Source organism: Poromitra crassiceps (genome assembly GCF_964638095.1).
Source record: "Poromitra crassiceps genome assembly, contig: HAP1_SCAFFOLD_534, whole genome shotgun sequence".
In the NCBI taxonomy this organism is placed as follows: Eukaryota; Metazoa; Chordata; class Actinopteri; order Beryciformes; family Melamphaidae; genus Poromitra; species Poromitra crassiceps.
Window position 1 is genome coordinate 71,857 of NW_028151874.1, and position 27,419 is coordinate 99,275.

General features: G+C 44.3%; 1 long non-coding RNA gene across 1 annotated transcript; it reads left to right on the forward strand.

Annotated features, from left to right (window-relative positions):
* The first annotated feature begins 5,982 nt into the window (after positions 1–5,982).
* LOC310771335 lies at positions 5,983–16,902 on the forward strand. The gene is made up of 3 exons (XR_014552412.1): positions 5,983–6,119; positions 13,188–13,251; positions 16,865–16,902. It is a non-coding gene; the product is annotated as an uncharacterized lncRNA (long non-coding RNA).
* Positions 16,903–27,419: the final 10,517 nt, after the last annotated feature.

The window sequence follows — 27,419 nt, forward strand, 5'->3', positions numbered from 1 at the left end:
CAAGAAATAGCCTATGTTTAATATAGCGAACACTACAACGTTAACTGTTTCTGAAAATAAATTGCTGGTCAGCTTCCCTGAACACAGCATTCATATCATTACACCATGGGTAGTTATGTGCTTTATCCCAGTTAAACACTTGTTTTGCAACTCTACTCTCTGGCATATTAGATAGACGGTTCCACAATCTCAACATTTCACTTTTCTGTTTGATCAAACAAGGCTCCCAACCCATGTCCCCTGAAAAGCCAACACAGGTGTACATTTATGTATGCCCAGAAAACATCGGATCGCACGGTTTTGGATGGCATTCACCTTGGAAAATTCCTTACTTCCCCAAACTCCAGCTGCATAAAACAAAACTGGTGACACACATGCATCATAAAGCTTTGAAAATGTAGCATAACCAAGGTTTTTACAAGTTTTCACTTGACTTATTACTGAACCCAGGGCTCTACCAGCAGTGTCGGCCAACACACTAACGCTCTTCAAACGTAAAAAAAATAATAATCAAAAGTAAAACCCAGATATTTATATGAACTGGTATATGCCAATGACATAGCTCCAACATGAAAATCAAAAGTGCTTCTCCATATACCTGATTTCTGGAAATGTACAATTTGAGTTTTTTCTCTATTAACTAATAATCTCCATTTTCTACTCCAGAGATTAACAACATTTAACATAATCTGCAGCTCTTTCTCATTCCCTGCTAGGAGAATTATATCATCTGCGTACAACAAAACATTCAAATTCATATCACCAATTTGCAGACCAAGATTTTCCATTTTAATTTGTTGGGCTAAATCATTAATAAACAAAGTGAAGAGGGTAGGGGAAAGAACGTCACCCTGTTTGACCCCAAGTGGGGTAGAAAATCACCCTGTTTTCATATTGTTCACCTGCACACAGGCAACCAGGGATTTATATAAAGCTTTAATGGCTTTATAAAATGTTCCATCCACACCAGCTGAAATAAGTTTAAACTCCATTAAATCCCTGTCAACACAATCAAACGCTTTCTGAAAATCAACGAAACAAACAAAAGTAGATTTCCCCTCAGAAATCCTAGCTCTGATGACTGTATTCACAGAGTAAATATGATCTAAAGAGGACCTGTGTTTTCTGAATCCGTTCTGCTCCTCCACAAGTATGTTTTCAGCCTCTAGAAACTGAGACAGCCTGGTGTTTAAAATGTTAGAGTACAACTTATAAACAGTACTTAAAAGGCGAATGCCCCTGTAGTTAAGTGGGACTCATTGGGGTCATTTTTAGATGATTTAGGAATTGGTTTAATGATTGATTTATACCAGTCCGATGGAACAAACCACTGTCAAAACATACTTGGAAAAGACAAGTCAAAAACGGCAACAACTTGGGAGCTTTTAAAACTTCATTAGAGAGACCCTTTACACCTGGTACAAGGAGAATGGAGATCCAGAGCAGAAAGCTTTGAAAACAGGAGCACAGCTTGACTTGGTTTCCATCCAGTCCTCTGACTCTGGAGAGTATCACTGTGAAGCTGAGAATGAGCTGGGGACAAATAGGTCTGCCTCTGTCTCTGTCAATGTGACATGTGAGTGAAACTAAAAGCAACAAACAAACTAAGCCCTCGTTCACACAGGACGCCGAACATAAGCAGAACTGAAACTTGAAGCAGCACAAGCTGAACGGACGCCTTGCCGTTCACACAAGACGCCTCCTCTTTTCCTCTCAGCGCCTATTCTCACGCCTTGAAGCCGCCCACAACCTTCATTGACTTCATGCCTGGCTTCACGCATCACGCACGCACAAGATTTGGCGTCAATCCTGAGTGATTGCTTCGGTGTGGCGTGAGCGTGGCTTCACCGTGGTACGCGTGCGGGTGGTGTGAACGGCCTCGCCTGTTAACAAGGACGCCTAAATGAAACTTTGTTCGTTCAGCGTAGGTAGAGCTTCGGTTGAGCGTTGCTTCGGCGTACTGTGTGAACGGGGGCTAACAAACAAACAAACAAACAAACGAACAAACATCTTTAATATGTCAACTGTTTTGCTGAGCATGTTTTTTTCTCATCTGCCCTGCTTCACACTTCACTTCAGTGGGAGCTGCCAGTACAACCACAGTGTATGACTGTAGCAGTTGGAGATGAAGTGCCTTGCACAGTGACAGCAGATGTTGATGAATGGGAGAGCGAGATTAGCTGTAATTAGCTGTAATTCAACCCATCAGACCTGTAGTCATAAGCTCACTCCAAATGTTCAGATGTTGCCTCCTACATCTGTACTACTAATGGTTTAATGACAGTATGTGTCATTGTTTAAAACAGTGGTTCTCAACCTTTTTGAGCCACGAACCTCAAAAACGTTAAGGTGGGGTTTGCAACCCCCCCTCCCACCACTACTCAACCCAACGGCAGTGTGCACGCATTCACACACTGATTTCACTCACTCACTGAATTTGTTTTTATGGTTTATATAAGGCATTAAATCATTGGTATGGGAGATTTAATCATCAATGAAGAAAAATAATGTATTTTATTTTTTATTATTTTACAATCATCCCGCATCCCCCCCCCCCCTATGTACTGTATCTAATGACCGCCTGGGGGTCCCGGCCCCAGGTTGAGAACCACTGGTTTAAAACATCCTTATTTCATTAATCCATGTTAATCCATGTTGTCCAGATGGTCCCAGGAAGTTGGTGTTGGCGAGTCCCTCTGGTGAAATTGTGGAGGGCAGTTCAGTGACTCTGAGCTGCAGCAGTGATGCCAACCCAGCAGCTACGTACACCTGGTACAAGAAGAATGACACCTCTCCAAAAGCATCAGGACAGACCTTCACCATCATTGGCATCACATCTGAACACAGTGGAGAATATTACTGTGAGGCCAGCAACCCATTAGGAGCTACAACTTCTCCTACCCATCTAATCACTCTAGCAGGTAGAGTTATAAAAAATAATTAAGAAAGATTAATTCTGGAAATAAAGTAATTTGAGGTTAACTTTTCATGTTTTTGTTTTGTTCTATCACTGTTCTTAATGAATCATGTCTTTAGGTTATTGAAATCATGTTATTATTTTATTTTATTGTAATGTTACTATCAGCGGTGTAGTGGTAAATACAGAGGTGGTAACTATCCAAGGTGAGGTGAGGGCCCGTAGTCAATTGACAAAACTAAACCTTACGTTTCAGTTTCAGGACAAACTGCGACTTTCTCGACATGCATAGTTATCTTTTAATTTGATCAAATTTACATGTGTACCCCGTGGCACAATTCAAACGGGATAAAGAAAGTAACGTCTGTCTCGTTCACCACCATTCATATTTTTTCAGACGCTGGTACACAGAGAAAGGCAGGAAGTGACGTTCACTTTGGCTCTCTATACACTGAATGCACTCTCTGACAAATGCTCTCTTTCTTCCTCCCTCTCTCTCCCCTCTTCCAGCTGTCTCTCGCCCAGGTCGCTTCCTGGTTTTGACTGTGTCTGTGTCTGTGACTGTTGCTGCTGTCAGTCTGCTGCTCTGCTACAAATGGAAGAGAAAGAGGAGGAGTGATAGTGAGTTACCTTCACACCCTGTCAATCTCTATCATCATCATCATCATCATCATCATCACTCACACACACACACACACACACACACACAGACACACACACACGCACAAACAAACAACCGTTGTACTGTCTGTCCACAGGTTCGCACACCAGGAGAAACTCAGACACCAGAAACGTGCAGGTGACTTTTTTTTTTGTATCTATTTTTAAGGGGTGCAGCCACTTCTATAAGTGGCTTTGTGTGTGTATGGTGAGATTTGGGGGAGTTCACAGAGATCTGGGGAGACTGGCTCATCTGCACAGAGAGAGAGAGAGAGAGAGAGAGAGAGAGAGAGATGTGTGGAGGACAATAGCTTTTTGTCGGTGATACACGCTCGCACGCATACACTCAACGGTCACACGCACGACACATTCATGCACACACGCACAGTTTTAAGACACATCTGGAGATGAATGCCGAAATCATTTCCTCATTGGCGAGACTTTGGCACGGTATGAGAGAGCGGCTCAAACACACACAATCCAGTAATGCACGTACACACACAGACATGCACACACACACACACACACACACACACACACACACATGCGCGCACAGACACACACACACACACACACACACATGCGCGCACAGACACACACACACACGCACACACACACACACACACACACACACACACACACACACAGGCATGCCACACAGCACGGATGGACGCGTGGACGGTTCAGACATGCACAAAATGCACAGCTTACTTCAACAACTGGGTGTGGTTTTTACTGACCTTGTTGTTTATATTCTATTGGCTTTGCCCTTTCAGAGGCTGTAGCCTATTGGATAATATCCCACGTGACACGTGTCCAGACCAGAGCCGTGTAGATAGAAGAGTCCCGACATCTCCATTCACTCCAATGGACCATTTTTTTTACTCTCAAGGGTTCCAGGAAGTAAGGTCCTGGATTAAGCAGCACTGTCGAGTTGCAGCAAAATAGACAGTTTGTGTTGTACTCTGAAAGGGTTTTTCCCCCCTTGAATCAAATTGTACATTATCAGCTTTATTTTAGTATGCAAAAGTAGCGCGAGACCCATTCCTGGCTGTTCATGGGCTAATGAGTCTCGCATTTTGGTCCTCCGCTGACGCCACTCGCTCTCTAGAGGACACTCGTCCAGACTGAAGATTTTTCATACTTGGTGTCGCACCCTTTCACCGCATTTCATTTTCATTTTTTTCATTTATTGAGTTTAAAATTATAGGGACAGCACACATTAATTCACATTTCTGTAAATGTGCCAGTTTAGCCATGTTGGCTAGTTTTCAACAATAGTCCCTGGGCAGGTATGATGGTGACAACTGCAAATAGAAATACAAATACATAAAATACATTAGAACAGGAACAGCAGACACTGTAGCTACCTGTCGTGCTGCACACTTCATAAAATCAATAGAAATCACATAAAATAGCAGGGGATAACAATACAACACATAAAACAAAGCATGTCAGGATGTTATAGAGCATAGTCGCACACTTGATTGTCTCTCAACCAAGATTTGAAGTTGACTTTAAAAGAACAATAAGTGACACATAGTCTCTGCACTGTGATGGGAGACTGTTCCATGTGTGAGCTGCTCTAACTGAAAACGCTGCCTGTCCGAAGGCAGACCTCCTCAAAGGTATCATGCAATCCCCTCTTGCCACAGACCTGGTGCGTCTGTCATTGGTTGTTTTTTGCTTTTTTCATTTTTCCTCACTTCTTCAACGACTTGGAGTCGTTGTGAAGGAAAAGGGAGATGAACAATAGTCGCGCCCCCATTTATACCACACATGGTATAGTGTGACGCGAAGTGACGCAGTGAAAGGGGGCAACACCAAGTATGAAAAATCTTTAGTCTGCACACGTGTCACGTGGGATACTATCCAATAGGCTACAGCCTCTGAAAGGGCTGCGCCAATATCTATAAAGTATGGTTTACTTTAAAACCTTCGGTTTCCACCATGGCTTGTGCTTCCAAACATGACAAGAAGAAAGGAAAGAAAAGAGAGACACGAAGGAGAAAAGAAAGGGCAACACTCACCCAATTTGGTTGGAAAGTTAACTTAGCACTACTTTTGCTCCCCTAACATACTTTAACTTAATATCTTCACAGAAAGTGTTTACATTACACTCCTCTTTCAGCCAACATTTAATCAACGCAGGCATACTAAATCAGTTGTCTCTGTCTCTGCCTGGTGCCAGGACCAGCAGCTTCTCCCCACCTCCTCTACCAATGAGACAGACCATCCCTCCTCTCAACTGAAGCCCTGTCCCTCCACCCCCCCTACCAATGAGACAGTCCAGTCCTCCTCCCAACTGAAGCCCTGTCCCTCCACCCCTCCTACCAAAGAGACAGTCCAGTCCTCCTCCCAACTGAAGCCCTGTCCCTCCATCTCCTCTACCAAAGAGACAGTCCAGTCCTCCTCCCAACTGAAGCCCTGTCTCTCCACCCCCTCTACCAATGAACCAGTCCAGTCCTGCTCCCAACTGAAGCCCTGTCCCTCCACCCCCTCTACCAAAGAGACAGTCCATCCCTCCTCCCAACTGAAGGAGGTGAGCAGCATTGTGTTGGATGACATGTCAATTGGTATAATTGCAGGGGGTCTGTGGGATTATTATGATTATTATGATCATTATTGTCATTATTATTATTATAGCTATTATTATTGTTACTATTATATTTGTATTCTCATTATTATGAAAAAATATCTTTATAATCATTTTCGATTCAACGGATCGTGAACTGGAGGTGCACTGTTTGACAAAATAACTCATTGACACAATGAGTTAATATAATTGGGATTGAGTTAATATAATTAACAATTAACAATAATTAACAATGAGTTAATATAATTGCTGATATAATTGTGTGACTGTGATTATTTTCAATGTTTATTATAAAACAAAATTATTCTGGTCTAATTTCCATTACCGTGGTATGTGGCAGTCGGATGCAATGGCCTTGCCTGTATTGGCATCTCGCGTGACTCATGACAGCCAATTACAACGCTGTACATTTAAACGTAGGCTACACTGCTCACTGCTAAACCACTCACAGCTCTCTCCTTTTAGCACTTTCTCACTTGTTTAAACTAAACAATTTTCGGTTTGTTTGTTTGATTTGAGTTTGATTTCTAAGGTACATTTGATCAAACATTGGACATATTAGTCAGGATATGAAAATGTACCTGCTGGTGTCCTAGTTATTAATTTTCCTTTAGATTTTTTCTGCACCCCCAACCTTAAAGTTCAAACTTCGCCTATGATCTTCTAGTTTCTTCTGATAACAGGATCTCCGCTGTAGCTTTAAAAATGACCCTGCTACAGCCATTTGATTACCCGCCTGCAGTACCTCCACGGCCCACAGTTTGAGAATCAATGCTATGGAATAAGAGACATGGAGAGAAATAGCCTATTTGAGGGGAGGGGCATGAGGGGCGGTATTGTTCAAAAAGAGAAAATACCTCACTGAGGAAATGCAGACTATACTGTAGCGAATCAGCAATGCACACATAGTGGTGAGCAATGGTGGTGTCTCCGCTGCAGATGGGAACTGTGTGTGGGAGTGTTATGTTGGGGAGCACTATGCTGTGGGACTACTTCCGGGGAGAGACTGAGCATGCGCTTCAGTCTCCGCGCACTGCCGAGGGGAAGGCTGCTATCTATGAGCATGACAACAGCGGAGAGTTGTAAATATGAATAACTGTGAATAAAGAACCTGTACCAGCAAGAAGCCTCTGCCTCATGAAGTACCAAGAACGTTACATTGGCGTCAGAAGTTTAAAACGGTGAATTACCTCCAGAATCGGCAAGATGGTTAACAAGTTCCTGAAGAAAGAGAAGCAAAGACTCAAACGGGAGGCGGGAAAAGAAAGAGCCGGGGCGGACTACCAAGCATCCGAGGAGGAAGAAGACTGGGTAGACGCGGCCGCTACCACAGAGATCCAGGCGGGGATAGCAGCAGCAAGCCTGGGGTTTGTGATGATAAAATCCGAACTAAACGGCGATATCCCCGTAGCCACGGAAGCTACCCCGCGGCTCAAAGAGGCTAGCAGGCAGGCTAACGAGGCGGCGGAGAGAGTGGAAGAGCCGAGGCCGGTGAGAGTGAAGATCGAGCGGGTTGACAACACCGCTGTAGCCATGGAGGCTGTGCCACAGCCCGGTGAAGCTAGCCGGAGAACCGGAGACAAAGACGGGACACGGGTCGAGGAGGCAAAGGACGGCGGGCGGCGAGGAAGAAAGGAAATCACCCCGCCAAAATTCAACGGTAAAGGCGAATGGGAGCCATATTGCACAATGTTCAACGTAGCAGCGGAAATGAATGGCTGGTCGAGGGGAGAGAGAGCCAGTCATCTGGTAATGTCACTCGAGGGTGAAGCTATAACATGTGTAGCAGCAATGGCAGATACCAAAGACTTAGACGTTGTGATGGCGGCCCTGAGGAGGCGTTTCGGACGATGCAAAGAAGAAGGCATTATGGTCGCAGAACTGTGTAACAGGCGTAGACGACCAGGGGAGTCGCTGCGGGCGCTAGCCACAGACATTGAGATCCTCAGCCGGCGTGTATACAGCCGGCTGCCGCCAGAAGCACTGGACGAGCTAGCCCGAAACTACTTTGTCCAGGCTATCGCGCCGCGAGGGCTACGAGAGCAAGTAATGCTGCAACGGCCAAAGACACTAGAAATAGCGCTAGAGCTGGCGTTTGAAAGAGAGACAGTGGAGGGCTGGGCCATGAACAGCGAAGAGGGGAGAGCTGTCCCCGTAGTCAGAATGGCAGCGGAAAGCCCGATACAAGAAGAGCCAGCGTGGAAGACGGCTTTGGCAGAACAAGGCAACATGGTGAAAGAACTGTCCGAGTCAGTACAACAGCTCAAAGAACAACTGCTCCGCAGAGCGACCCTGCAGCCCAACCCCACTCGACAGCCCACCCAGCGGAACAACAGCTGGGCTAGAGGGAGCATGATCTGCTGGGGATGTGGACGCCCCGGTCATCGGGAAGCAGACTGCCGCCAGAGAGCGTGGAACCAGGGAAACGGTACGGGGCCCGTCCAGATGGGGTGAGACAGGTCTACGATGCCACAGTCCCCGTAGCCACAGCGTCGCAGGAGGGAGCCCACCGACAGCAACAGAGAGGTGGGGCTCCGCCGTGCCCCGAAGTAGACGACATCGCCGGAGCTGTCAACATGCAGAGCGGGCCGCGCGCGATGAACGGCTGCCATGTTCCAGCCTACCTACAGGGGAGATACTGCGCCGCCCTGGTGGACACGGGGTGTACGGCGACGCTGGTGAACGTCAACATGATGCCCGAGGGGATGCGCCTGGAGCAGCCAGCAGCACAGCTGCTAAGAACAGTGTCCGGTGAGTTAATGCCAATGAGGGGGAGGGGACACGTAATGATAACAGTGGGGGGACAGACAGTGGACTTTCCGGTGTGGGTGGTAGAAATGGCGGGGCCTTGCATCCTGGGGGAAGACTACTTAACGATGAACAAATGCACAGTAGACCTAGGAAAAAGCACATTGACATTTGCAGAAGGAACAGTAGTCCAAATGAGCCACCCGCCCACCGTTCCAAGGGAACGGCCTAACGTTAACAACATCACCGTGTACCGCGTCACCGTAGAGCATGAACCCCACCTAGCAGGCCAAGCCCCCCCCCAAAACCACGCCCCTAGCCCACCTCCAAACACTTGCCCTCAGCCAATGCAACAGGCAGAGGGAGAGAGAGAGAGGTTAGAAATGCTCAGGACACTACACCAACGTCAGAGCGAGGGGTTAGAACCACAACAGAGCGACGAACTGTGGAGAGTACTAGAAGAGTACAAAGACATTTTCGCGATGTCGGACGATGAACTAGGCTGCACTCACCTGGTAGAACACCAAATAGACACTGAAGGGGCGCGGCCCATCAGATCATATCCCCGTCGAGTTCCAGCAGCAAGAAGAGATATAGCGAATGAAGCTGTAGAAAACATGCTGAGGGCAGGGATCATCGAGCCGTCAGAGAGCCCATGGGCATCGGGAGTAGTGTTGGTAAAAAAGAAAAATAGCGCAAAGATGCGATTTTGCGTAGACTATAGAGGGCTGAACAAAGTGACAAAAAAAAGACGCGTACCCGATGCCCGTCATCGAGGAGCTACTAGACATAGTGGGGGAGTCAGCCTGGTTCTCCTCCCTAGACCTCCGCAGTGGGTACTGGCAGGTGCCCCTCTGCGACGATGCCAAGCCAAAGACCGCCTTCCGCACCGAGAGAGGACTGTGGCAGTTTCGAGTACTCAGTTTCGGGCTGTGTAACGCACCCGCAACGTTCGAGCGGTTAATGGAGAAACTGCTGGGGGACATTCCCCAAACAGAATGCGTCGTATACTTAGATGACATCTTGACACACGGGGGCTCGTTTCAGGCAGCGGTGGGAGCATTACGAAAGGTCCTACAGAAAATAGCAGCGGCGGGTCTAAAGCTACACCCAGATAAGTGCCACTTCCTGAAGAAGAGGGTAGAGTTCTTGGGACATGGCATCGGCGAGGGGGGCATTCGCACTCTAGAGGAAAAAACACGGGCAGTCTCAGAATGGCCCACCCCCAGAGACAAAAGCGAACTCGAGAGCTTCGTAGGGTTAGCATCCTACTACAGAAAGTTTGTAAAAGGATTTTCTGACATCGCAGAGCCACTGTTCCGGCTTAAAGAAAAGAACACAGACTTCAACTGGACAGCAGAATGCCACCTAGCGTTCGAAACCCTCAAGAAAGCGCTGACCGAGACCCCCGTGCTTAGAGCACCAGACCCCGCACTGCCGTTCCTACTAGACACTGATGCCAGCAATGGGGGTATGGGGGCCGTGCTGTCCCAGGCAGGGCCGGAGGGGGAGCAGGTGGTGGCGTACTTCAGTAAGACGTTTGATAAGACAGAAAGAAACTACTGCGTCACACGCCGGGAGCTCCTAGCAGTCGTAGAAGCACTGAGACACTTTAGATACTACCTCCTGGGACAGCCTCAGTTCACCATACGGACCGACCACTCAGCGCTGCAGTGGTTATGGTCCTTCCGGGAGCCGGAGGGACAGGTGTGCCGCTGGTTAGAGAGAATGGCGGACTATAACTTCACCATAGAGCACAGAGCAGGGAGACACCACGTAAATGCAGATGCCCTGTCACGACGACCCTGCGCGGAAAGGGGGTGTGTGTATTGTGAGAAGAGAGAGGGGAGAGAGAGAGAGCTCCAAGAGGACGCTAGAGTCTGCCCTAACCACACGGGAGATGGGCCAGTGTGCAAGACACTGCGGATGGCAGAAGCAGCAGATTGGAAGGGCCACCAGGAAAACGACAGGGAGCTGTCACCAGTATTGCAATGGGTAGAAGCGGGCCAGAAGCCGCAATGGGAGGAGGTGGCGGGGGCCACCGACACAACCAAAGGGCTGTGGGCAGGGTTTGACACCCTGAGATTGAACAGTGGAGTGCTGATGAAGTGCTGGAAAGAGCCAGCAACGGGAGAAAACAAGTGGCGAAAAGTAGTGCCAACGACACTGAGAGATGAGGTGTGCAGGAGCTGCCATGGGACAGTAGGGGCGGGCCACTTTGGGGTAAGCAAAACCCTCCGTCGCATCAGACAAGGCTTTTATTGGGGGAGGATGAGGAGAGACGTACAGGACTTCTGTCGGCGCTGCGACCTCTGCGCGGCGTACAAAGGGCCATTAGACCAGTCTCGCGCCCCGCTCCAACAGCTAGCAGCAGGAGCCCCCATGGAGAGGGTAGGGGTAGACGTGATGGGGCCGTTTCCACGCTCAGACAGTGGAAATCGATACGTCCTAGTAGCCATGGACTACTTTACAAAATGGCCAGAGGCATACGCGCTGCCCGACCAGGAGGCGGGGACGGTGGTCGACGCACTAGTCACAGGCATGTTCAGTAGGTTCGGAGCACCAGAGACCCTACACAGTGACCAAGGAAGAAACTTTGAGTCACGAGTGTTCGCCACCATGTGCGAGAAACTGAACATTAGAAAGACACGGACCACAGCATTGCACCCCCAGAGCGATGGCCTAGTAGAAAGATTCAATAGGACACTGAAAAAGCAGTTGGCCATCCTCACGGAGGAGCACCAGAGAGACTGGGACACGCACCTGCCTCTCATCCTCATGGCCTACATATCCGCAACACACGAGTCCACCTCCTGCACACCCGCCCTGCTCATGTTAGGTCGAGAACTGCGGACACCAGCAGAAATGGCGTTCGGCAAGCCACCGGATGCACTGGACGCTCCCCCGGGGAGAGAGTACGCCAGGAGGCTACAAGATCGATTAGAGTCCGCTCACAACTTCGCTCGGGACCAGCTAGAGAAAGCAGGCATGAAACAAAAAAGGAACTATGATGTGAGGGCAAAGGGAAACCATTTCCAGGGGGGGGAGTTGGTGTGGGTGTACACACCCCGGAGAAAAAAAGGGCGTAGCCCTAAACTGGACTGTCACTGGACAGGCCCATGCAGGGTCATGGAGAGAATGGGGGAGGTGGTGTACCGAGTGCAGATGCCACTTGGTGGCAAGAAGGTACTCCACAGAGACAGGTTGGCCCCATACCGGGGGGGGTGCACCCTTCCCCCAGATCTCGGCCGCCCAGCGGTTTCACTTAGACAGAGTGAAAGAAGGAATCTGTTTCCACAGAGAGGGGCGTCCGGCCATGACCGGGCGGGCCCCACTCAGAGACTTGAAGCACCAGAGACACTGCAGGTGGGGTCAGGCCCACCGGCAGATTCACAGAGACTAACACGGCCACGGAGAGAGCCAAGGGCTCCAGGACATTTGAGCAACTTCGAGTTGTACTAAAAAAAAAAAAAAAAAAAAAAAAAAAAAAAAAAAGGAGGAGATGGTGGTTGGAAGTGTTATAATAGAAAGTGAATGATGTGTATGGCATGAGATATTGTGGGGGAGGAGACGTGGGAAAAGCCTGAGATGGAAACATAAAATGTGGTTAAAAAACAAAGAACTGTTAAAAAGAAAAAAAAAGATGCTGGGAGTGTTGGTACAGGGGAGGTGTGATGTGGTGTCAACGTGGGCGTTGACCTTATTGTTGGGCGGGGAGTATGTAGCGAATCAGCAGTGCACACATAGTGGTGAGCAATGGTGGTGTCTCCGCTGCAGATGGGAACTGTGTGTGGGAGTGTTATGTTGGGGAGCACTATGCTGTGGGACTACTTCCGGGGAGAGACTGAGCATGCGCTTCAGTCTCCGTGCACTGCCGAGGGGAAGGCTGCTATCTATGAGCATGACAACAGCGGAGAGTTGTAAATATGAATAACTGTGAATAAAGAACCTGTACCAGCAAGAAGCCTCTGCCTCATGAAGTACCAAGAACGTTACAATACTGTGCTGTAGCATAATATCAGACAAAGATGTTTTTTTTTACCAATTACCTTGTGTTGTCTGGGCTGATTAGGTAATCTTGCAAGACCCAAATATCTAAAACAGTCACCATGATAAAATGTGATGAGACAAATCTTTAATAATTGCATAATTACCCTAACCTGATAAAATATAATTTGCTTTTATCATGTTCTGCAGAATGCAGACCGGCATGACACAGCTGAATTGATCACACAGCAATATAAACAAGACTCTGCTTGGTTGCAGGTGACCGAGCAGCAGGTTTCAACCGCGATCAACAAGAATGATCCAGAGGAGGAGTTGTCTAAAGGTAAGTGATGGGAAGGTAACAAAAAATATGTGGGCAAGAAAAACATAGAATTGGCACATTATTCAGAGACACACCATCTCATGAATGTAGTTATAATACAACACTATGTATCAACAACTTGTCTAAAGTGTGGGCGGTATCATTTTGACTTGTACTCCGTTGTTATTCTACATAGATAATAGATGTGTTGAAAACAGACACCCAAACTTTTGTGAAGCTCTTTGAGAGACACCTCAGTAGCCACATGAGGGATTGGACTCATCCTCAGGCCATCTAGTTAGAGGATGAACAGCCTAACCACCAGCCAACTGCCACCAAAATTTTACACAAATTCAGACCGTCTTTACCAGTCAAATTGATTTCTTAGCCATCGCAATAGTTTCAGAACAGGATGGATTGGTTGAAAACCAGCTGGTGACCTGAAAAAGTGCTCAGTACTTTACCAGCCACAGCTGAGATTAAGCAGCATTTGACTGGTGATACGGTGATAAGGACAAAGAAGATAATTGACCACTCTGCCTGGCAATTATATTTTTCTTCGGTCGAACATATAGGCCTAGACCTGTCAGAAAACCCAGCCTGGTATTGTGGTGTATCCCTGTACCTATTTTCTGATTACTGTCACTACATGAAGAACACAGCAGTATGATATGTCTGATAGAGTCTAAATAAATAAATAAATAGTAAATAGACATTTATCATGTATTTTACTACATGAGGAACACTATGGGCTCTATTTTCCCACTGGCGTTAGACGCAAAAAAAACGCGCCTTTTCTTGCGCCTGCCTCGGGTTTTAGGCCCCGAAATGCTCTTTACGCTGAAGAGGCGTGGCGCAGGGCCAGAATAGGCCGGAATGGGCGTTTCGGCCTTAAAGGAGGACTTACCCCCTAGATATGTATCAGAACAGTGATTTGAAAATACCTATGGAAAAAACCAAGAAATGACATATGCTCTTGTCTATACTAGACTCTTTGGCTGTGTTCAAGTCAGGATTTTTTTCCGGAAATCGACGCCATTACAGTTTGCCCACCGCCTCGAAAATAATTTATTTGAGAGCTGCAATATCTTTATAAATATCAACAACTAGCCAACGCTGGTGGCCTGTATGGAAACAGCGTTGCTCAAAATGGTTGAAAGTTATATCAATTTGGCCATTCAGTGGCGAACTAGAAATTTAATTATTTTTCTCCCATATGTGTGTGCGTGGCTTGTCTTATGTTACGTTAGGAGAGACTAGTGACACGACGCGAGGCTCGTTACCGCAGCACACAGCACAAACGCCCCGTTCTCACGCTCATGTAAATCACAATGCGAGATTTCTCCACGTCATTCCCTCGTCCAACTTGCGATAAACCGCGCCATGAAATCCGTTTTAAATTTTCGTTTATGGGCTTTTCGTGATTCTTGTTAAAAGTTACTGCAGTGCAGGGCAGTGTCAGACCTCCATGTGAAGAGCTCCGCCCGCGTGTCCCCGCTGCCTGGAGCACAGCAGCTCGTGCTCGCGCTCTAAAAGGCAGGGTGCCTACGAGCTGCTACCTGGCCGGCAGAAAGTGCTCCAGACTCGGTGTGATAATCCTGTAACAGCATTTGAGCTTATTCAGGTAAGATATTAATAATGTAATGACACATTCGCGATAAACTGTCTACAATGAAGACATATGTCAAATATGACAACGTGGGGTTCAGTATTTTAAGAGCACAGGTTTTTTCTAGGGTACCTACTTGCCTGATCAAACCCATTCCGCGCATTCCTCAGCCCAGAGCAGCAAAACACACAAGGCAGCGAGTCCACGTGGAGGAGCGCACACACACAGTGCTGCTCACCCCTCCCCCAGTCCCCAGTCGCTCTGCTGACTTTGTTTCCTGAAAAGTTGGCATTGCTTTCATTGCACAGTGACGATATTATAGTAGCCGATGTGTTTAGAGCAGCTTTGTCACGTTGTCACGTCGTAGTATAGCGTTATATTTTACATGTGCGCTAAACTGCGATGAGATTTGTTTGCGGAAATGACGGGGGGGAAAGTGAGGCTCTCACTTTGGTGCTGGGGCTCGGCAGCTCCGTGTCCCCAGCGAAAAGGGGCACAGAAGACCACCAGTCGTCCTTGAGAGGATTCCAGCATTCGTTGTCTCTCAACCTAATTATATGGAATTCTGGACAAAATCATATCTAGGCTATAAAAATAAAAAAAAAGATTTGCATGAGACCAAATCTCATCATAGGGCCCCTTAGTATGAAAAAGGTTGGAAATGATTTACAGCAACACAATGCCATGTCTTTCCTTTTATGATTATAGTGGCGTTTATTGATAGTATTGTGTTACATACGAGTTGGTAGGAAAATAACAGGCGATTGTAATCAATTTACAGGTGATTAACAGGTCAAGTGACATCATGGGAATAGGCTTGGAGTTGTAAGGAGCCGAAAGGGTACAGGGGGAGTAGGGGAGTAACTATCTTGAAATCCCATAGTCTTTGGTTCATCGTGACGTCAGGTTGTACCAAATCTCCCATTCATTTGAGGGCAAAAAAAAAGCAGTGTTCCACCCTTAGAGGGCGCTTATGCCAGGTATGCTGCTGAAAAATGATACAAATGGTAAAATGGTAACAGTTTGGTCACAAATGTGGAAATTTTGACCAGCATTCTTCACACATCACCCCCAAAGTCATATATATTGGTTAAAAGCTGAAAAAAAGTGTTTTGGAGGTAAGTTCTCCTTTAAATACCAGCCTAACGATATCTTCCCCCCTGGCGTTAATTTAGCGCTTAGCACTTTTCAAAACCAGCCTACCGTAGTCATTTTTAGACTTGCCAAAAAGCTGTTTTCAAGCAAAAAAACAAACGGTTATAAATAAATTGCATCTAAGAGAGAAAAAGTGGGCGTGGTGAATAAGGTGAATAGGCGCGAGCATTTTGCAATGAAACTGTAGAAAATACAAAATAGCTGTAAGGACTCAATCTCCAACAATACGACTCCTCCACACCGACCACTTGAACTTTACCCTACTTCACCTCATCAACTCAATTACACACCATGTACACTGGACTTATCACACACACACACACACACACACACACACACACACACACACACACACACACGACACACACACACACACACACACACACACACACACACACACACACACACCTTGTACTTGTACCTGGACTTATATCACACACACACACCTTGTACTTGTACTTGTACCTGGACTTATAGCACACACACACCTTGTACTTGTACTTGTACCTGGACTTATAGCACACACACACCTTGTACTTGTACTTGTACCTGGACTTATATCACACACACACCTTGTACTTGTACTTGTACTTGTACCTGGACTTATAGCACACACACACCTTGTACTTGTACTTGTACTTGTACCTGGACTTATATCACACACACCTTGTACACAGAACACTTGTACACAAACCTGCAAATATATACACATTGAAATGTACCATCATTGGGTGGTGTATGTATGCCATTTCCAAACCCGCACTTTACAACAGAAACCTTTATCATTGTAATTCTTTAAAATAATGCAGAGGCAAGTGTGTTACAGCTTGATCTTATAACTCAATCATTTTTCACTCCCTTTCTTCTCAGGCGTGGACTTTGTGGATAAATACCGGAAAGAGCTGATCAAGAAAGTGAGAATGGTCACACCAATCTTGGATCACCTCCTGGACAATGACACTATCAAGAAAGAATCTTATCACACTATCAGATCAAAACCTATCTGTCAAGATCAGATGAGGGATCTCTATGATTTACTGACAACAGCTAAAGCCAAAGAAGCCTTCTACGAAGCCCTTCAGAATGAGGAGACGCTTCTTTGGAAAGAGCTCAAGGCAGAATTAGGCTAATTGTCATGGTTAAATTCATTTTCAGACCAAACATATAGACAAGGTCTATTTGAGCCAAATATGTTTTTATATGGAACCATTTTATATTGGGTATATCCACGTACTGTACCATATCTTTATGTGTTTCAACTTCTAAAAATTGCTGTTTGACCCATGGCTTTATTTCATTCAATGTTAATATGAAAGCCGTTAAAGCTCTCATACATTAGATAAATTAGTTAAAATGTGTGTGTGGAGTACAGTGTCATGGCCACCATACATTCAGGAGAAGAGGAGGGAGTGGGGGAGTACCTGCGACGTCTCCGACGGAGAGGGAACAGGCCGCCTGCCTCTACCCTCCATGATACTCAGCAATGTGAGGTCATGGAGGAAGAAAATGGACGAGCTGCGGATCAACGCTACAGCCTGTTACGAGTAGCGTGAGTCATCTATCATGGCGTTTACTGAGACGTGGCTCCATCGTGATATTCTGGACACTTTGTGTGAGTTGGAGGCGTTCTCTCTCATTTGGAGTGAAGCGTCGGGGAAAGGAAGAGGTGGGGGAATTTGTGTTTTTATTAATGACAATGTGATGGATGTGGACAATGATACTGAAACTGTTACTGATTATATTCAATTTTGTGTGGACAATGTGATACCTCAGAAAGAAATAACTGTTTACCCTAACAACAAACCATACATACGGAGCCGGTCGGCCCTATACGCACACTACGCAGCGTGCGTGAGGCCCCATAAAGCAGAAAAAGGCCCCGCCCCCGCAGAGCAGAAAGAAATTGCGTTGATCAGAAGTGACAACTAATCTATCCTTCCATTGCAACACCAGCGCACACAGGCAGCAAGCCTGCTGCCATTTTGGCCTGGAAGAGACACCTCCGATTGGCAGTCACGGTCCTGTGCTGTTGTCCCATTGCCGAAAAAAGTAAGTGTTTCAACTCTTCTTGCCTTCAACACTCTTTGGCAGTTTTTACGCACGCACCCTCGCCTTCCCCAAACAAGTGTTTGTTTAGCATCCATGGAGACAGTACAAGTTTGCTCTCTGAAATATGAAGCGTGTTTATCCCTCTGGCCATGAACAAAAGAAGAAGAAGCAGCGTCAAACTGAACTGCGCCAACAGCAGTCAGGTAGGCAAGACATGTGTTGCACACTGACGAGCTAACCTCATGTTAGTTGAGGTGCTAACGCAGCTTGCAATCTCTCTCTCTAGCTCGCTGTAGTCTGTGTATGTTTGCTAACCTAGTGCATGCTTGTTGTTATAATGCTAGCCACAGTTACAGGAAAATGACACAGCAGCACTAGCATTTATTCAGCAAAATAGACAGGTTCACTCCTCATAGATCGATAGACAGACAGGCAGGCAGGCAGGCAGGCAGACAGGCAGGCAGACAGACAGACAGACAGACAGACAGACAGGCAGGCAGACGGACAGATAGAGGCTGGGTTTCCCAAAAGCTTCTTAGCGCTAAGAAGCTAATTTAACCCTTCTTAAGGCCCCCTTAAGAAGCAAACGCGTTTCCTAATTGCTTCTTTATGAAGGCATGCGTTTCCCAAAAGCTTCTTAGCGCTAAGAAGCTTATTTGACCCTTCTTAAGGCTCCCATAAGAAGCCAACGAAGCCAACGCGTTTCCCGATTGCTTCTTAGCCTAAAATTATCTTCCGTTAAGAAGGCTGCGTTTCCCAAAAGCTTCTTAGCGCTAAGATGATCTTTCGTTAAGAAGGTTTTGTAAGAAGGGTCTGGGGCATTCTTAACACCTTCTTAATGACAAAACACTGGCAGATCAAACCGTGTCAGGCAAAAGGAGATACTTGTGTCCACTGTTCCTCTTGTGTTTTTCCCTTTTTCCTTTCTTTCATGCACCCTTTAGTGTTTAAAATTGGGGAACACTTGAAAATCTCCCCTGTATGTATGGTTACTTGTGTTTTAAATGTTTTACCGTAGGCTATATTCCTCTAATCAGAATGGATTCCTTTTATAATAAGAATGTTGTGGATTTATATAGCACCTTTCACAGAACCCAAGGTCGCTTAATTTCTGTAGTGTTTCTCGCAATTTTGTTGTATGCTGTGTATATAAAGCAATTTGAACTGCAGTCCATGTCTGAAATAAATAATGTTTAATAGAAGAAGTTCTTGTTTAACATGACCACGATTAGGTTATTCTACAACAGTGTTTCTCAACCACTCGTGGCCCACTGGGCCACAGAGGACCTCTCACATCGAGATGGTGGACAGCTCCAGTTAAGATGCTTCTTAAGAGCCTTTTTTTTTTTTCTTCGCTTCTGTTAAGAAGGCGTTTGGGAAACACTTCTTTGGAGCCTTCTTAACTCCTTAAGAAGCTTCTTAACTCTTAAGAAGCTTCTTTGTTGGGAAACTCAGCCAGAGACAGACAGACAGACAGATAGAGACAGACAGACAGACAGACAGACAGACAGACAGACAGACAGACAGACAGATAGATAATATTCTCAGGGAGAAAATTATCTTCCTAGTTAGGGGTGGTGCACTGTGCACACAAAAAAGAAAGACACAATGCAAAATAACAGCAAAACAAACAATAACAAGGCCAAAAACTACATTGACAATAATAAACAAGACAATCTATAGCAGAGGTTCTCAAATGTTTTTCAGCCAAGGACCCCTTACAAGATAGAAAATATAGCGGGGACCCCCTCATTCTGATTTGTGATTTTGGGCTAAGCTTAATTGTTTCCACGGTAACGTGCTTGACTTTTAATTTGATAGGTTTGTTATTAGAATGTAATCCATGAACCATTTTAGATTTAAAGCATAAACTATTTTCGTTGAACTATGAAGATTTTGCAAAAAAAAAAATTTTTTTTTTTATTACATTACATTTACATTACGTCATTTAGCAGACACTTTTGTTTTGTCCAAAGCTACTTACAATATCACAATTTGTCAACAGTACAGAAAACCACTATGCAACACAATCAATGACAGCCAAGATATTTTGATAGACTAGCACCATGTAGGAAGTAGTTTGAGAAGGAATAAGTAACATGTAGCATTTTATTTAAAAAAAAAAAAAAAAAAAAAAAAAAAATTACTTGCAAACTTTTCGCGGACCCCCTGGCAAAGTGCCACGGACCCCTGGGGGTCCGCGGACCCCCATTTGAGAACCACTGATCTATAGTCTATCAAACTCAGTCAAGATTGAGTTAAAAGTCTACTCTGCCCTAATGCAAGATGGAAAGCAAGGTATTGACATTAACTAAATAGCTATTGATTAAATATCAACTTAAAACTGTTGGGCATACTGTAAGCTAATTGCACAGTTGTATATGTTTAATAGTTTTTTTTACTGTAGCTACAATTTTGAGAGAAAGCTGCCTGCAGCCATACTGTATAGCTATAGGCTTATGTTTACATTTACAATTAGCCAAAGATAATTGTGTGAAGACTAGACGAATTACCAGGCAGCAGAGCCAAAGCTCAGTGCTCATTTTTCTACATTTTATATTTTCTACTATTTCTTGTTAATATTCACATATCTTAAGATTATATTCAAAATATTATATTCAATAAATAATGTTTGTTTATAGCTCATTCTGTTCTGTATGACTACTTACTCTGAGATTGACAGATGAAGCAAACTGTTTTAAAGGAGGGAGGATTGTGGAGCACTGAGGGTATCAGGTGTGACTGTGTGGCCAGGTAGGAGGGCCCCTTAGCAGAATCTTGCTTAGCGCCCCTGGGAGGTCAGGACCGGCACTGCATACATAACTAAAGAGGTCAAAAACTGCATTCATCATAAGATATTGGCTGGGTTTCCCAAAAGCTTCTTAGCACTAAGAAGCTAATTTAACCCTTAAGGCCCCCTTAAGAAGCAAACGTGTTTCCCAATTGCTTCTTTACAAAGGGATGCGTTTCCCAAAAGCTTCTTAGCGCTAAGAAGCTTCTTTGACCCTTCTTAAGGCTCCCGTAAGAAGCCAACGAAGCCCACGCGTTTCCCGATTGCTTCTTAGCCTAAAATTATCTTCCGTTAAGAAGGCTGTGTTTCCCAAAAGCTCCTTAGTGCTAAGATGATCTTTCGTTAAGAAGGTTTTGTAAGAAGGGTCTGGGGCATTCTTAACACCTTCTTAATGACGAAACACTGGCAGATCCAGCCGCGTCAGGCAAAAGGAGATACTTGTGTCCACTGTTCCTCTTGTGTTTTTCCCTTTTTCCTTTCTTTCATGCACCCTTTAGTGTTTAAAATTGGGAACACTTGAAAATCTCCCCTGTATATATGGTTACTTGTGTTTTAAATGTTTTACCGTAGGCTATATTCCTCTAATCAGAATGGATTCCTTTTATAATAAGAATGTTGTGGATTTATATAGCACCTTTCACAGAACCCAAGGTCGCTTAATTTCTGTAGTGTTTCTCGCAATTTTGTTGTATGCTGTGTATATAAAGCAATTTGAACTGCAGTCCATGTCTGAAATAAATAATGTTTAATAGAAGAAGTTCTTGTTTAACATGACCACGATTAGGTTATTCTACAACAGTGTTTCTCAACCACTGGGTCGTGGCCCACTGGTGGGCTCAGAGTGCCATCTAATGGGCCGCAGATGACCTCTCACATCGAGATGGTGGACAGCTCCAGTTAAGATGCTTCTTAAGAGCCTTCTCTTTTTACTTCTCTTCTGTTAAGAAGGCGTTTGGGAAACACTTCTTTGGAGCCTTCTTAACTCCTTAAGAAGCTTCTTAACTCCTTAAGAAGCTTCTTAACTCTTAAGAAGCTTCTTTGTTGGGAAACTCAGCCATTGACATTTAAGAACCGGGATAGAATGCAATTGAAAGCAGTACAAAAGGAGCTTAATCATATGCTTAGAGAAGCTATAGGAGGAGGCACAAGAAGATGATCGAACAGAACTTCTCTGCAATGAGCTACAAAAAACTGTGGGACACTCTGAAGGCAATCACTAATATGACCGCAGCTAACAAAAAAAAGTGCCTCAGTACCTCTGATGACCTGCAAAGAGCAAATTAATTAAATGATTTTTACATGAGATTTGAAACGCAGGACTTTTCTTCTGAATGTAAAAAAGTTTCAGATAATATCTCGATTACTGACCAGGAGGTTGGTGATTATTGACCCTCACACGGTCCAATCACTTTGTAAGCAGACTTGCACTAAGAAGGCCACATGCAGGCCAGATGGCATTTCTGCATTTCTGCTCAAAACATGCTCAGAGGAGCTGACATCAGCATGGTGCCCCGTCTTCCAGAAATCTGTGGACTGGCACACCATCCCCACCCTCTGGAAGAAGTCAATAATTACACCTGTTGCCAAAACATCTTGCCCTGAAGAAAATCATGATTTTACACCTGTTGCATTGACATCCATTGTTATGAAATGTTTTGAGAGGATCATGGTGTCACTGCTCAGGAATGAGGTAGACGTATTTTTAGACCCCTTTCAGTTTGCTTACAAGCAGGGGCGTGGCACAGATGATGCTATTAATAGCATCACTGGTCCCATGGCTTATGCACGCTTATTGTTTGTCGATTTTAGTTCAGCTTTTAATACTTTGCAGCTTCATATGTTGATTTAGAAACTGAAACAGATGAGTGTGAAAAAACTGTGAATCCCTTTATTTTAAAATTGTATTTTTTCTCGTTTAAAGCTGCATTCAGCGATGTGTTTGTGTTAAAATAAGTGTTAAATGGCTCTATATTCTGATTCTTGATACATTTTTATTTTACTTCTGCAGTGTGGATCGTACACGTATAGTCCTCCTCTTTGAAATGGCGACTGCAAACTCACAGATTCAAGTGCGCTGTAATGTAGCCGTTCTGCTAGCTATGCTAATGCTAGCTACCCAGAGACTGGCCCAGCCTGTTTCAGAGTCAGAGTCAGAGTCAGTTTATTTACCATTTGCAGTCGAAACTACATTGGAATTGGGGTGCAAGAGCTTAAGACATAGACACAAATATGACAAGTTATGACAACATAACATAGCATATAAATAGGCAGACAGTAAAAAGGTTTAAAAAGTAAATAAGATAAAATAAGAGAATAAAACAATAAAATAATAAAAGGAGACAGGTACATCTGTGGATAAAGGCCCGAGTCATCCAGCTCACTTATTAAAGTGCAGGAACAAACAAAGTGCCCACATGGAAAGAATATGAACATATATGCAACTATATGCAACCTATATGCAACCTATATGCAGCATATATGAGCATATAGGCCATATATATGCCGCATATAGGTTGCATATAGGCCAGATTTAGGTGCATATATGCGCATATAGGAGCATATAGGCCATATATATGCCGCATATAGGTTGCATATAGGCCAGATTTAGGTGCATATATGCGCATATAGGAGCATATAGGCCATATATATGCCGCATATAGGTTGCATATAGGCCAGATTTAGGTGCATATATGCGCATATAGGAGCATATAGGCCATATATATGCCGCATATAGGTTGCATATAGGCCAGATTTAGGTGCATATATGCGCATATAGGCCACATTTATGCCGCATATAGGTTGCATATAGGCCAGATTCAGGTGCATATAAGTGCATATACCGGGCATATAGGTCTCCTATAGCTTCTTTATATCCACATATAGGTACTATATGTGCACCTACAGGGCATATATGTCTCCTATATAGCTTCTTTATATACACATAAAGGCCCTATATGTTCATAATACAGGTCATATAGGTCTCACTTCTTTATATCCACATATAGGCCATATATGTACACAATACAAGGTATATGCCTCCTATATAGGTCATTTACAAATCTGTTTGTATACACTGTGTCATAATCCATATATACCCAGCGAGCACAAAACGTTTTTTCAACGTTGATTTTTAGTTTAAATCTGGGTGATATTGGGTTTGAACGTCTAAGACCTAATTTCAGCCTCTTTTCAACCGGCTAAAATGCGGTTACAACGCAAACGTGTAAAAAAACACAATTTGGTTCATCATATTGTTAAAACATTTGTTGTAGTTTGGAATAGAGACAATATTGATAGTGTGTGAATTGGCATTTTATTGTCTTTTATTGTGTAACTGAGAGTTGAAATCTGGTCTACACGAAAACTACATTTCAACGCATTTTATGTCACATGAAATATCATAAATATGGGACTATAGGCTATGTGGTGCCAGCAAAAAGCTTCCAGGACACAACTATGGTTAATAGTTTAGCGCAATACTATAAAATAATGAATTCAGTTCCTGCAGCAACGCGCATGCGCAAGTACGTACTAGCTGTGACTGACTAGACCAAAGCAAGTCTGCACCGGTCTGCACCAAGTGCGGAACGAGGTGCTCTGGGCACACTATGTTATTGTAACAGACTGTATACGAGGCTCTGTGTAGGCCTACCTCCTGAGTCTCTGGTGTTAAATGAAGTTAACCTCTGAAGCCGTACAGCCTACAGACTATAGATGCACACACACACACAACATCATTTTAGTCTGTTACATAATATGACTCGTACGCATCACATAAAATAACTTCCCGATCGCTGACAATTGTGGTCTACGTTGTGTGCGAGAGAGTATATAATGTGCCCGGCTCTCTGGTTAGTATAAGAAAATGTATAGCTCAGCACGTAGAGCGCTGTTAAATTTTTTATTGAAGATCCTACATATAGGTACATATATGTACATATAGGTTTCCCATATATGGTGCATACATAAAATTGGCCGATTTCCTATATTATATGTACATATAGGTACATATATGTACCTATACATATAGGTACATACAGTATATGTACATATAATATAGGAAATCGGCCAATTTTATGTATGCACCATATATGGGAAAACTATATGTGGCCCTATATTAAAACATATAGGGTACATATAGATTCTTTCCATGTGGGTGCACAGTCAGACATAAAGTGCACAGTAGTAAAGTGCCTAAGCAAGGATTAATTGCATGAGAAGACCAGTATAAGACATCTTATACAAAAGAAAATAACAGAAAAAATAAAGGTCTAGGTGTGTCTAGGTGGTCTAGACAACAGAGATCTACCGTTTAGATTTGTGATCGTTCAAACTACGCACAGCACTCGGGTAAAAGCTTCTCGCGAAGCGAGTGGTGGAGCATTTAATGGAGCGGTAGCGTCTACCCAAAGGGAGTAACTCAAAAAGACTGGCGGCCGGGTGACCTGCAGGGTCCCTGATAATGCTGGCGGCCCGGGACAGAAGTCTGGAGCTATAGAGGTCTTCTAGAGCCGGCAGCCCAGCAAGCAAAATTACGTCATGATAACGTTGTGATGACGTGTTCCAGTGACGTTCAGGACTAGGCCAGATGACATGGTGATTTGGGGATGATTTAGACGTCTACGCGGGAACGTCAAGCTGACGTCGAAATATGACCGTTACCATGAATGGGCATGTTCAGTTATTCTGCTATGTACACAGTGTATATTCAGCAACTTTATACATAAAGCTATAATTATGTCCAGATTAACAATTTTATGCTACATTTTCAAAAAATATAATACCACCCCGTGTGGGATTTGAACTCGGGATCTACAACTTACAGGCCGGCTATTCTACCGCTACGCTAACTAGCTGAAATATTCTGATGTAGGTTGGAGTAATATAGCCTACTGTTTCAAAACATGGAACCCTTGTTATTTTTATACCGGTATAACATCCATGGAGTCGGGACAGTTTTATTAAAAACGATAGCTAATTTAATTCAAAACTGAATCTGGAAGAATCATTGAGGGGCCCCTCAGTCAAAATTTACAAGTGTCACCAGACCAATGTTATTTGTCCAGCTCGGAGGATCGCTCATTTAGGTGAAAATGAGGTTGTAGCTCGTTGTCTACCTTACTAAGATGGGGAGGCGTCGTGTGTGCAGTACACGCTTCGTTTATGAGCTATTGATCCGGGAAGTGCAAATCTGTCAATATATTTCCAACTTTACCGAACTTTTGTGGATCGCACATCACAGTGTAACAGTTTACAATCTGTAGCAAGCCGAACCCCGAAACACTTCTACAGCATGCAACTCCCAACTCAAATATTTACGCCTCGCAGTGTATTTTCTCTCTTTCAAAACAATCTGGCAACACGATATGCAAGTGAGACAATTGCAGGATTCCCCCGCAATTCATCTCCTCGTAGTCCCACCTCCACGAATAAACAGTTTGTTAATCAGCAGATGTCGTGCTGATCACTCGGATTTTGGATAAAAAATAGCCCAGGCTGAGAAATACGTGATTGATTGCAACCATTTAGTTATCCTCATGGATATTTCAGTGGTGAGTGAAATTAGTTGGATAGTGATACTTGGGCCAGATCTGACCCGTCATGATATGACTTGAGCATGGCCCCGATTGGGCTCTCTCGATTCGTCCGGGTCCGTCCGTGCTTGCTGGGAGGTTGACACCAGTTATCTTGCGGGCAAGGCGCACTACTCTATTTAAGGATTTACGCTAATTAACAGTAAGGTTACCAAACCATACAGTGAAGGAACTAGTGAGAATGCTCTCAATAATACAGCGATAAAAGTTGACAAGGATCTGGCTGTTGTGGGTGAACTCCTTAAGTCTTCTTAAGGGGGCTGTTTGCAGTGTCTAAGCTAACGTTAGGCTAATTGTCTGACCTGGTGGTCGCGTTTGTGGTGTTGTGGCTTTTTGTCAATATTGGACAGTAATTATGCCTTCTTGCGATGCAGTTGGTTGTATTAAGCGTACCTCAAAGAAAGGTGGTTTCCACTTTTTTCGGTGAGTGAATGAAGTTGTGGTGGTCACTGCTAACATTTGACCATGGACTGTAAATAGCGTTTTACATAGCCATCTGTGCTAATAATGCTAGCATAACAGTATCGTTCAGACACACTGAATATACATTACCGAAATGCTAGACTTGATCATGGACTTAATGTTAATCAAAAACGGCCGCACTCATAACGTTAAGGTGTGTTTGCCCTAACCGAACAATATAAATATTAGCGTTAATGCAATCCTAGTTGTTTAGCTAGATACGCTACCTAGATGTTTATTTTTAGTATTACTATAAGAGGTATTCTGCGATTAACGTTAACGTTGACTTGGATTTATTCATCAAAACTTTCATAATCCTTACTGTACTGACATCAGGTAACAAGCTGGAATGTCAATTCTTCGAGCAAATCTAGGTACATTTCAGACTTTAACGTAGTGTCCAGTCTTGTCTGAGGTGAATGCAAGTGAACTATATTTTCCAATCCTGTCTTTGAATAAAAGTTGTACATTGTGTTATACTTTAAAACCATGTCTCTGCTCCCTTATTTGTGTTTAAGATTACAACAAA